A 13,844-nucleotide genomic window follows, 5' to 3' on the forward strand; every position below is an offset into this window, starting at 1 on the left:
TGGGCTACATGTTGGCCTATTATGAAGAATAACAACTCATTAAAAGCCAAGACACCAGTTGTGACAATTTTTAGCCATGGTAATTACATGTACATTGTCCGATTTAAGGCTTATTGACTCTCAAATCAACATTAGGCATTACAGTCAATTAGCAGGCCTTGGCAAATGCTGTAAAGTGTGAAAACAACACATACGAAATCTTTAAATATGGGATCGTATTCGGGTTGATGCTGGCACTTTTGTCCATATTTGAATGAGTGGGGGTGGAGGAGAGCTATTTCAAGCTTTTTAAACCCTTAACAAACTGAGACTAACAAACCCAAGCAGCGGCAAATGCACAGAGCAAAACACACTCATTAATACAGAACGTGAAAGCAATGAGCCAAACAAAGAGGCCCTGATAAAAGTGAATACATGCATTCAGATTGACTCTAACTCCGCCAAAGTTAATGTACTTTCTCACACGATGAGAATATTAAATGACAGCTGCATGTGCTTTAGCTCTGTGTTTCCAAATACATTTAGTGACCGTGTTTGAAAGGAAGACCCAATCCAGAAAAAGTCATAATTGAAAACTCAAATGACAAAATGGCAGAAAACACTTTTAAAATACACTGTGACAAACTCGGTAAGACTATGCAGACTGCATATCCAACATGCTATACAGGAAACACTTGTTATTATTTTTACACAGAAATTGCTTACTAACTGTTTACTTAAAACTTTGTTTGTATTTTGTTTAAAGTCAAAACTGACTATTCTTATTTTTTGTATGTAATATTGCAGTGTTTATTCTAAACAATTTATCCATTATAAAGCTTTTTTTTTAATTCATGTGCCCTCATAAACGTCAATCAAAATCTTAAAGGGGCCATGCCACAATAATTTTTTAAGATGTCAAATAAATCTTTGGTGTCCCCAGAGCACATATGTGAAGTTTTAGCTCGAAAAACCATATAAATAATTTATTATAGCATGTTAAAATTGCCACTTTGTAGGTGTGTGCAAAAATGTGCCGTTTTGGGTGTGGCCTTTAAAATGCAAATGAGCTGATGAAATTAAAACACTGATCACAATGATGGTGGTTTGTTGCAATTAAAACTCAATTGTGCTTTTTTCTGCACTAAATGGCAGTGCCGTGGTTGGATAAAGGGGTGGTATTATTATAATAAGAGCTCCTTATGACATCATAAGGAGAGCCAAATTTCAACAACCTATTTTTTCATGTGCTTGTAGAGAATGGCTTACCAAAACTAAGTTACTGGGTTGATCTTTTTCACATTTTCTAGGTTGATAGAAGCACTGGGGGCCCAATCATAGCATTTAAACATGAAAAGAGTCCGATTTTCATGACATGGCCCCTTTAAAATGTACTTTCGCTCTCTTGTGGCAATCATTCTCTGATGACATCAGCTAGACGGCTTGGGCGGGACCATCTATTAACTCCGCCCCCTCCAACTGTCAGTCTGCAGCCAGTTCCATTTCTTAATGAAACACCTACTTTTCTATAACCAATCAAAGCAGAGTGGAAAACACAAACCACGCCCACTATTTTCCTCGCTTGATATTCTGTTTCACTCGGAAATACCTCACAACACGGAATTAAAGTCGATCACGGTTTCCAGTTTACTGAAACTTTAATCAGATAAATTCTTTATATAGCAACAATTAAATGTCTAATCTGTATTAGGATTTGTTATTTCTCTTAACTCTTTCCCCACCATTGACAAGTTATCTTGTCAATTAAGAAAAAAAATTTGCATGAAAAAAAATTTTTCTTGATGAGTTTTTATGGTTATTTGTATTACCGCGATTATCCACTAGATGGCACACTTACCCAATTTATTAAAAAAACTGAAGCAAAAAATTAGCTAGATGGCTTGGGCGGCACCATCCGTTAACTCCGTCCCCAACAAATGTCAGTCTGCAGCCAGTTCCATTTCTGAATGAAACGCCTAATTTTCTATAACCAATCAAAGCAGAGTGGAAACCCAAACCACGCCCACTATTTTCCTCGCTTGATATTCTGTTTCACGCGGTAATACCTTACAACATGGAATTAAAGTTGATCGCAACTTCCAGTTTACTGGGACTTTAATCATATAAATTCTTTATAAGTAACAATTAAACGTCTAAGAATTTGTATTAGAATCTGTATTAGAATTTGTTATTTTTCTTTACTCTTTTCCCGCCATTAACGAGTTATCTTGTCAATTAAGAAAAAAACATTTGCATAAAAAAATGTGTTCTTGATTAATTTTTATGGTTATCTGTAATACCGCCATTATCTACTATGGAGCACAATTTATAAAAAAAATGGAAGCAAAAAAAATGTATTAATTTTACACTCCGTGTATGTTTTGATCATCACTCTGTCTGATCTCTAACAAAATTCCTTCACAAAAAGGCAATGATTTCAGCTTTTTGCTAATTTTTTTTTATTTTTGAATAAAATACCCATATTTAGGTGTTTATAAACAAAGAAAAAAATATAGACAGGATGAAATAATTTTTTCCCATTTTGTTTGTTTGTTTATTGTTTGTTTGAAAGCAAAGGGTCTGTTCTTTCATTTAATATATTATATATTTATATATTTTTAAAAGAACATTTTCCTGGAAGGCATTTTGTGAAACTTTTGTGAAAATCACAAAAATGTAAACTTTTAAAAAAGGCTGACAAGTAATGAGTTAATCTGGGCAAAGCCATATGCAAAACGCAATAGAAGCTATCTTTTCCATACATACTAATTTTGTTCTAATAACCCATGATGAGCAACAGGACATGTGACCGCTTGGTGTATTAATGGCATCCATAAATAATACTGATCCAAAACTCCACCCCACATGGCAACACATTAATCAAGAAACATCTCCTAACCTGGTGTAATTGTCACGTCACAGCAGTTTTGCGTTCAGAATGAAAAGACACTACTTATGCAGTCTGGTCAGGACACTGTGTTATCCAGAAGGACAGATGAATCTAACAGAAACTTCTCTAATGATCTAGCTAACACCTGTTTTATGACAGGTATAGTAAATCTATAATATAAACTGCATGTAAACAACTTGATTTTAAATAAATTTGCACTCTGTTGCGATAAAGCTTGCTGACTTGCTCACTTATGTGAAAATGTGAGAAGTGTGGTGACTTATCTCTGTCTGCTAAAGGGCAAAGCTTGGAGGGGAAGTTCTTCTTTGTTCCAGTTTACCAGTTTCATCTTTATACAGCAGCTACTGCGTCTTTTCATTGACTTTTAAACTAGCAGACTTTTTGCCACTTTTATTGATTGGGACAATGTTGGAGTGTGTGTGCTAAGCACAAAGCCACATCTTATCTAGCCCAAATTTAAAATGTTATCCTTTTATATTAAAGGATAAGGAACATCAACCATGATCACTTAAAGGAATAGTTCACCTAAATATGAAAATTATATTGTAATTTACGGTCACCCTCATGTCATCCCAGATGTATATGAATTTCTTTCTTCAGGTAATATTTAAAGAGCTCAGATGCAAAACCCTCTAAGTGCGTCTGACATGTTTTTTGTAAATGAGCATTTTTATCAGGCTCTTATGTTTAGGTTCAGTAATTTCACTTTTATTTTCACAAATGTCACTTTAGTCATTTCACCAATTTTTTTTGCTACAAAACCTCAAAAAGTCTCTTTTCGTTGTCCTTTTTGATTCAGTCAATATCCTAATATATTTGTTTGTCCAATTCATCCGTGCACTAATTTTTGACAGAGGTGGCGTTTAGCAGCTTTAACATCTGAGCTCCTCATATGTTTTCTAAAGAAATTTTTGTGAAAATAATAATATTTTGAGCTAATTTAGCAATTGATAGTTGCATATCCATGGCAACATACAGACTAGCAAAGTAAGCATGGCCGCATGTCTATATCGTTGAATCTGATTGGCTTTCGCGTCTCATATCTAGTGTCATATGCATGTTTCGTAACAAGACATGCAAGAACAATTTGAGATTTGCATTAAGAGAATTTTTTATATTTAGGTGTACTATTCCTTTAATTATGAGCACCCATCATAAAAATGAAATTCAATATTTAATGCAATTGATGATCTATTAACATCTGTCTTCATGCTCTTGACCAACATGATCTCACAAAGTTCCGTGGTATAGTCACAGAATATTATGCTTATTTTTCCGTGGCATTGTCACGGATCTCCGAATTATTCCATAGACGTACCACAGACTTTCTTTTCTGTGTCATTGTCAAGGATTGGTTACTCAACTGCTTTTTCCTATTTTCAAACCATTATCGCTTCAGTTTAGGGTTAGATTGGGTGTTTGCGTTAGGCTGTCACTTTAAGTATTGGTTTATACTATTTTTTCTGATTATATTTTCTAAATTTAATTTCGCCTGGCATTAGGGTTAGATTTGGGTAAGGATGTCATTTTATGTAAATCTAACCCTAAACCGAAGTGACAATGGTAAGAAAATAGGTAACCAATCCTTGACATAAAGAAAGTTTGTGGTACGGCCACGGAAAAATTCGGAGATCCGTGACAATGCCACGGGAAAATGAGCAAAATATTCTGTGACTATACAACAGAAATTCGTGAGATCAGGTTGTCTTGACTCATCCCACAGTTACACTGTAAAACAAGCATGAAGGAACTTGGTTTTGCAAGTCAATACAACATACTATTTTAAGTTTTGACCTGTGAATTGTTGACATAACTTAGTTGAAGTAGTTTAACTCAAAATTGCCACTTTGTAGGTGTGAGCAAAAATGTGCCATTTTGAGTGTGTGCTTTAAATGCAAATGAGCGGATCTCTGCACTAAATAGCAGTGCCGTGGTTAGTGCAGATTAAAGGGACATTCCACTTTTTTGAAAATATGTTCATTTTCCAGCTCCCCTAGAGTTAAACATTTGATTCTCGGGTCTGGCGCTAGCACTTTTAGCATAGCTTAGCACAATCCATTGAATCTGATTAGACCATTAGCATCTCGCAAAAAAATAACCAAAGAGTTTCAATATTTTTCCTATTTAAAATTTGACTCTCTGTAGTTACATTGTGTACCAAGACCGACAGAAAATTAAAAGCTGTAATTTTTTAGGCGGATATGGCTAGGAACTATACTCTCATTCTGGCATAATAATCAAGGACTTTGCTGATGTAACGTTGCTGCAGCAGGCGTAGTGATATTACGCACTGCCCAAAAATAGTCCCCTTTGTTACTTTCAATGGCAGGGGACTATTTTCAGTCAGTGCACAATATCACTAGAAAAAATATTAAAACTCTTTGGTTATTTTTTTAGCATGATGCTAATGGTCTAATCAGATTTTCTAGGTTGATAGAAGCACTGGGGACCCAATTATAGCACTTAAACTTGAAAAAAGTTAGATTTTCATGATATGTCCTCTTTAAAAGTAGCAAAACATTTTTGATGTTGATTTCTTTTACAGTGTAATAAAAAAAATGAAACCATGTTTACAGTATACAGTAAAAAAAAGCCAAGGTTGGTAAGTATTAATATCACAGCAGTTTCATGCTAGCACATGTAAAGTTTAAGTGTTATGGTTATTGTCACATATATTATTTATTCGCACCGGCAGTCTGGGAGAAAGTCAACAGCTGTTTTCAAGCGGCTGCACTGCAGGGCTTTTCTTAAATGTGAAGTTCTTCGCTTTAATGCTCCTTCATTAACTCCAGGCTAATAAGAACTCTCGAGTCCCTTGTTAAGCTCTCTGCTGCTAATTGCTAGTGCGAACCAGTCAATGAGGCAACTTTAAGCATGCAAAAATATATTTGAGAAGCTTAAGAGACTGATGACTTCCTTTTCAAAATGAATTTTTAATTAGCGATAATCAATATTCAAAGAGATGGCTTTTGCCGTTTATAGTTCTATCGAGAATCATAAATACTTAACAGTTAAAAAAAATCTCTTGTTAATCCCTTACTGCTTTAAGGCAATCAGGCAAATCAGATGCGATTAATTATGAATTGAACCATTACTGCAATTCCGCCAACTCTCGAACCTCGCATCAGCAAAGTGCATGCACAACATGATTCATACACAATTTTGCTCTCTCCTGATACTTCTACTGGGTGTACGATACAGGAGCCTGTTTCATATGCAGCGTCCGTCCTGCTCTCTGGGTTTCATTTATATCAAAAAGACTCAAATAGGCAGAAAGTCAGAGAGCTTCCAGAATACCACATCGTTTCCTCCTCACCTTTTCTTTGAGAATCTGGCCAGCTGAAGAATGTCTCATTAATGTTGATAGCCAAGACTCAGACACAAAGACAAAGAGAAAAATACAACAAGAAATTGAAAGGGGAGGGGGCTATAGTAAAGCCAATGTCTTGCAGTTTACCAAAGCTACGCCGTTCCATTCTTTTTACTTCCCATAGAAAGCGCAGCAGTCATAGTGCATTAGTGCAGTGAGCGGAAAGCCACATAGTTGATTTTTGCGCTCCGAAAATAGTCATTTACCGTTGTGGATGTAGCGCAAGGTGGCATCTTAAAAACTTGGATGCCTGAGGACACCCCCAAATAAATCTTCCCCATCCCTACTACAAGCAGGCAGTGGGGCCGAGAGACGGCTGTAGGGGTGATATAATGGGCTGGGTGAGGTATGGCGAATCCTGAAGGAGGCCCACAGGAGAGATACGTCGCCTGTGGTCTTGCCTTGGGCAGGCCATGCACAGCACTCAGGTGGGCTGTCAAATACTTGGGGTTGAGGGGAGGGGTTCCAGAAATGTTCACAAACTAACATCACGCATCTAAAAAAATCTGCTTGGCTCTGGGAAACAGTCGGTTGTGATAATAAACACAGGCGACTTGAAGACAATAGAATCAGACTACAGCGTTATGCTGTATGAGGACATTTAGACCACATTTGGACACTAGAATTTCTATTGGTAATAAAGATTTCGAAATGGCAAACAGATCTGTGCTTGATGACATTGCTTGTGAATGCAGATTTCAAACTTACCAAAGACGTCCATAATAGGTAAGCAGACACATCCAGTGCTTGACCAGGCTCAACAACTAAAATGTGAGAAAAACACATCTTCCGTTCACTCTACAATAATAAAACATTCAACTCACACAAGGCCTGTACAGCAGACAGCAGCAGCCCTACGCTTCTCAATAACGTACATATTTACAAAGAGAGATGCATCGTTGCAAACATCAAAGTCTCTGAGCGATGCTCAGTGGGACATCTAGGGAACGCTGCTCTGGATTCAGCAGGGAGGTCATTATCAGTCTACGTTCACAGATTCGTCTTCACAGAGGAGTCTTTTCAACATTTGAAAGTTAACGCTGAAACAACAGTCTGGCCGTGTTTTGGACTCAAGTCACCACCCAACTTTTCCACGAGCACAGAACACTGAAAGGGCACTCGGCTGTTTAGACGACTTGAGGTCAGTGTGTAAAACACTGTAAACTGACCCCATTCAACAAGTGGAACTTCTTGTATCACAATCCCAAATCAAAGACAACTTGTATTTGATATTGTGGTTTTTGTTATTTTTTAAATAAAAAATATTGAAGGTTTGGTGAGGTTTGACCCCCCAGAATTTAATACATAGAAATAGCAAAATTCTCCTATAATCTATCTCATCGCTAGTTACTTCAACTACATATACAAACAGTGCAAAAATAGCATGCATAACATTCATTATAAATAAATAAAAAATTCTCTAATAGTTCCCTAAATCCCACAGCTTCCTGCACTATGTTGCAGCAACATAATAGAAAGCAATCTCCCACAAGTGCTTGTTAGGGCCAAATTATTACTGCAATGAATATTTTAAAAATAAATAAATTAATGAAAAAACATTTATAGATCTAAGTATTATCAAAGGAGCGAAAACTTTGAGGCTAAGCTCCGGAGGCACGTTTGAAATTGACTTTTGTTTTTCACTTTGATCTTAGAGTTTACCTCTCCGGCAGCAATACATCTCACCTCCAAACACTTATACACTCTAAAAAAAACAAACGGTGCTATATAGCACCAAAAGTGGTTCTTTGCTCGTAATCATAGAAGAACCATTTTTAGTGCCATATAGCACCGGTGAAGCACCTGTGTAGCACCTGTGTAGAACCATATGGGGGCCATATAGCACCACTATAGCACCACATATTGTTCTACAAAGCACTATATGGTTCTACACAGGTGCTTCACTGGTGCTTCACCGGTGCTATATGGCACTAAAAATGGTTCTTCTATGATTACGAGCAAAGAACCACTTTTGGTGCTATATAGCACCGTTTGTTTTTAGAGTGTACTATACTACAAACTTCAGAAGCATGGACACCAATCACTTATGAATAACATCACTCAAAAAAATCATTTTTGTTATTAGTATCATTAAAGGGGACATTTCAAAACTTTTTTAAGATGTAAAATAAATCGTTGGTGTCCCCAGAGTATGTATAAGAAGTTTTAGCTCAAAATACCACACAGATAATTTAATATAATATGTTAAAATTGCCACTTTGTAGGTGTGACCAAAAATGTGCCATTTTGGGTGTGTCCTTTAAAATGCAATGCACTAAATGGCAATGCTGTGGTTAAATAGTGCAGATTAGGGGCGGTATTATCCCCTTCTGACATCACAAGGAGAGACAAATTTCAATTACCTATTTTTTCACATGCTTGAAAAGAATGGTTTACCAAAACTAAGTTACTGGGTTGACCTTTCTTACATTTTCTAGGTTGCCAGAAACACTGGCGACCCAATTATAGCACTTAAAGGTGCAGTTTGAAACTTTTAGAAGGATCTAATGACAGAAATGCAATATTATATACATAACTATATTATCAGTGGTGTATAAAGACTTTACATAATGTACTCTTAAATGTTTATTACCTAATAATTAGCCATTTTTATCTCTATACACCCCGGGTCCCCCTTCATCAGCGTTTCTCAAAGTGTGGGGCGGGCCCCACTGGTGGGGAATAGAAACATTACAAGTGGGTTATGATGACTTTTGTCAAGGACACAAAGATAACACAGTTGCATCACATTATTATTTGTATGTTTATTTTCTCTATTGAACGTGTTTATGCTGTTATGTTTTAAAATATGATGTGATTAAATACATTTCAAAAGTTAAACTTAAAGCCTAGTTAATTACCATTTTTGGAGGGGTGATTGGGGACTGGTGAGGCTCGGCCCTACATCCAAAGTCGGGAATGGCAGAAAAAGTTTGAGAAACACAGCCCTACATGGAAGTCGCCATTTTGTGCCGCCATGTTTTTACAGTAGCCCTTAATGCAGTGTTCTTCATTGCGCGGCTCGCGAGCCGCATGCGGCTCGGCAAGCTTTAATTTGTGGCTCGCATGGCATTAAATAATACAGTGATATGATCATGCAGGCATGGGATTTTCTGTCTTTTCTGCTCCGGACGCTAACTTTGTTAGAAAACCATACCTATTAGATCAAGATGCACGTCGAGAAGCGTGTTCAACCGCATGCAGCGCTTGCACAGAGCGATCGTCATATGACATCAAAGTACCGTGAGATAAGACTGCTTGTTATGCTTTCGAGTTGCTCTCGCGCACAGTAATGGTCACTCGCCAACCGTTCTGTGCAGCGCCGCATGAAATAATGAGAAAGGTGGCCCCCTGGTGGTTTGGGGGGCACTGCATAAGCATATTATAAGAATGCTTAGCATTAAAATCCTGTTTTTGTCATTAAGGGAAATCATATTGTCTCAGTTATAAATTTGACTGTTAATGATAAAGAATGATTTGCCCTTGTATTTATTACATTGCAACAGATTGACAGATTGATAAGCAGACATGCTTTTTATGACTGGATGTAACTTTTGATACTTTGTGGTAAAGGCGGCTCCCCTACTGACTCTGACCCATAAGTGTGGCTCTCATGAAAAAAATAGTGAAGACCACTGCCTTAATGGATAAACTGCTCTAAAGAGTGCATTTTTTCACTACTGTATTTTATCTTAGACTACAACATGTTTGTCCTGTGGCGGCTACCGTAGCTTCTTTATGCATTTTAGCAAATGGGGGAGTGAGTCGTTGCTTGCAATTCACAATCTCACTGCTAGATGCCGCTTAAATTTACACACTGCACCTTTAAACAAAGATGTCCCCTTTAATATGAATTCCATTGTAGAGGACAGAATGGTGTAAAAAGGCCATGCATTGCTATTGCTGTTACTGGGCATGCACACACATACATCAAATACTTCACTGTATAATGCAAAAAAAAAATGAACCTTCCCCTTATGTGCCTCGTGTAAAGGGTATCAACTCTGGGTTATTTTCAACCAATTGTTGGGTCAGAAAGGGACAAACCCAGACGTTGAGCTAATTTAACAGAGAAAATGTATACTCTCATTTAGCATAATAGGTGCTCAATGCAGGCCTTGACTGGGCATATAACACCCCATTGTAGCCATGCAAAGTCTAGTAAGATAAATCTAAAGAAAATGAGGCATGCACCAGACAAAAAACAATGAGCGCAACATTGAAAAAGACATGCAGAAGGAGCAGCACTCGTGGCTGGAACCAGACAACTCTCCAATCCCTCCCCATAGGGACTTGCACCAACGGTGGGGGAACAACTCAAACCAAGGCCCCCGGTTCTGAGAGATATTGTAATGAGCCAGATTCACTGGCCCTTCAACAACCCCCCTCCCTCCCAACATGCACCTCAACCAGCTCCCAGGGCCCCTGAGCGGCTCGCTCCATTCCGTTTCATCACACTTCAAACAGGCCTGGCGTGCTCCACGGGCCTGCGCCAGGCCAGGGGACCACAACATCTGCATGAGCGGTGAGGAGGGGAGGCGTGTCTCACGGGGGACACGCCATGTCTCGGAGCAGATGTCACACGGACCTGAACAGCAGGATGGGGGAGGGCTGCTGTGAGGCATACGGCAACAGGTTGAGAAAGAGTGTGCAAGACCCCCTGTTCTGCTTGCTTCACGGCCCCTCTGATTTAACTTGTTCCCTGTTGTCAGCCCCTTTGACAATAAAATTAGGTAATTAGTTACCCTCGCCCTAATAAGCAAATCATGGTCGGTGTGGTTTTTCCATTATTAAATTCATGTCGTCCCAGGGTGCTCCCTAAGGGGTTGCTCGTGCTATGCAGGAGATGGTGGGGACACTGGGGTGGGTCTAAGTTCGGACGGTTGGGACAGTACATGCTCAAGGCCTTTGTTTCAACACTCCCTCTGGCATATACAACCAGACACCACATAATGATCCCTTAAATACAATAAATTGACCTCTTAAGGGAGAACCAAACTGTCAGTAACATCACTTAACATTCGTTTAGCACTGTTTCAATTGTGACTCATTTGCCACAGTTGCTTTGTTACAAGACCTGGTAGGCTGATATATAATTTCAAACTAAATATACTTTGATATAGTATTGAAATCTATTGTAAATGAAGTCTTTCATTATGGAGCAGATGTCAGACTACACGCTGCTTCCCAGCCAATCATAGTCTCGCATAGCCAGACCTTCCCACTGGAGGTCTGGGAACCATGGCAGCTTTAAATGACCAAGGACCGCCCAAGAGTGACATGTAAAGCAATCACGTTTCACTTTGTACCACATCATGTTTAGGGGCTTGGACATGTCGGCACAATAACAGTCCGGTGTGCAACCATCATTCACGAACATCTCTAAAGTTTATACCAAGAATAGCAAAACTTTGAAATACCTTGCATACTTTTAAACATGTGCCGTTTATTCGATCTTGATGAAGCATATTGTCACTGATGTAAACATGGAAGCTTTTTCAGGCGGCTTTGTGTTGTTTCCGGGAGGACCGTTAATGATGCGACACACACATCTACCGGAAAAAACCTGAAAAGGTTTAAAGAACAAGAGCAATATAAATATATGCTTTAGCCATTTCCTAGATGTCTAGGCTAGATGTCTCGCCCGCGCTGCTGGCCATTGAGTGGAACGTCCGCATTTGGTGACCATCTTACCACAGGGCGCTCGCTCACTCGTAGCATTGCGTTTAATGGAGCATGTACTTTTAAATGACATAACTTGCTCAATTTTCTACTGATTCTCAAATGGTTTGGTTTGTTATAAACATCAGAGATGTACATATGACACTGCATACTTCATGAATAATTTTCATGAATCATGTAAAAGCATCCAGAATTATAGCCACGTTAATACCATTTGTAAGCCAAACTGTTTGAAAATCGGTCGAAAATTGAGCAAGTTATGGTCATTTTAAAACGTACCTGCACCATTAAACACAATGCTACGAGTGAGCGAGCTGTCTGAGGTAAGATGGCCGCCAGGTGATGACGTTAGAGACTCCGCCGTAACACATCTAACCTTTATTATACATTTCTATGGTCATAGCTGCGTGTGTAATGGTTCTTCTTCTGCGGCCCATATTGGGTTTCTGCACGAGAGCGCCCTCTGGCTTTTGTATGTTCCGGCATTTCACCGTAATTCATTGAGAAGCATAGCAAGCATCATCGGGCTATATATCGGTGCACCCCTACTGCTGTCCGGAAACAAGCATGTAAACAAACTCATGCAGGCTGGAGTATTGTTGCCATAGCTCCACAAATTTTCCTCTTTGGCATAATTCCACCCAGAAACAGCACTACCACCATTTCACTTTAATTTCACCACATTTGAAAGCTGTGTATAGAAGAGATTCTGTGCTTTTATTGGTCAACATAGCAGATGTGACAGAGCTATCCTGGAGGGCCTTAAAAAAACATTCTGTCGAGATGTTGTAAAGCATCGAAGACGTGGCATTGGTTGTTGTCCACTACGACACACTATACAAGATAAAACAATCAACTCTTCCGTTCTGACGCCCATTTTTATATAAATAAACACCCTAAGTCAAATGAATCGTGTCGAAATTATGTAGTCTGAATCAGTCTGAGCCAACTGTGTAGTTTTGCCAAAAGCTTGTATTGGCAAGGCACAGAGCTTTATTTATGCCTTTGCCAACCAATATTAAAAAAGAAAAACTAACTAAAAGTGTTCAAAGTAAATCAGGAAAGCAAATTAAACAAGGTTGACATTACAAAGAAGAGCACATCTGACAGATTTTCGGAAATCCGAGCAGTGTAATCAGGCAATACTTGCACTAATTACAGCACCGGACCGGTTGCACTCCCAATTACCAGCTGATACGGCAAACCCTGCGTAGAACAATCAGTCACAGCATACGCTCGACTAAACTGATTCCCCATGCTGTTGTCTGATATCTTCTGCTGCAGTGGGCCTCGATTGGAAACAAATACCTTTCGCTGACCTCCAACGCCGAATGTGACGGCAGGCGGATGGCCGCTGCTTCACCCCCTACCCTCTCGCACCACGTCTACGCACTATTTCTGCTACTCTGGCTAAATGTAATTAGAAAGCACATTAAACTTTGCCACGCCACTTTCCAACATCGTTTCCGTTCGTTTTGTTGCTTTTATTTGTTTTGCAGAGCGAAGCGTCCCGCTGAGCGCAGAGACAAGCTGCCGTGTTCTCATTACACATTCAGACTGTTTTTGTCACCCAGTCGACTGGTGCCTCCAAACAGCTGTTTTCCCTGGCAGTATAAATAAGCATTTGTTCTGACATGAAGGAGAAACGGGGAAGAGAGACAGACGGTGTAAAAAAGCAGAGCTCTGAACAGTCAACATCGGAAAAAACGGAGAGAGGATACCACGGATGCTTTGTAGCGCGTAAAATATTCTTAATATAAACTCAATAGCTAAGCAACAGATAACACATTACGCTGTTGACTATTCAGTCAGGATGTTTAGAACAGATTTGAATACTAACGCTGAGCATAAGAGTGGTTTTAGCTATTTTCAGCTGTGATGGATCCTTCCAACTTATCGCTT

General features: G+C 38.9%; 1 long non-coding RNA gene across 1 annotated transcript in view; it reads right to left on the reverse strand.

Moving 5' to 3' along the window:
- The window catches only part of LOC141366232 (uncharacterized), a 59,885-nt gene that overhangs the window by 37,256 nt on the left and 8,785 nt on the right, over positions 1-13,844 (reverse strand). Inside the window, exon 3 of the long non-coding RNA XR_012371334.1 lies at positions 6,969-7,024. This is a non-coding gene — a long non-coding RNA (uncharacterized lncRNA). The remainder of the gene's footprint in view (positions 1-6,968; positions 7,025-13,844) is intronic.

The sequence above is a fragment of the Misgurnus anguillicaudatus genome, chromosome 9 (assembly GCF_027580225.2).
Source record: "Misgurnus anguillicaudatus chromosome 9, ASM2758022v2, whole genome shotgun sequence".
In the NCBI taxonomy this organism is placed as follows: Eukaryota; Metazoa; Chordata; class Actinopteri; order Cypriniformes; family Cobitidae; genus Misgurnus; species Misgurnus anguillicaudatus.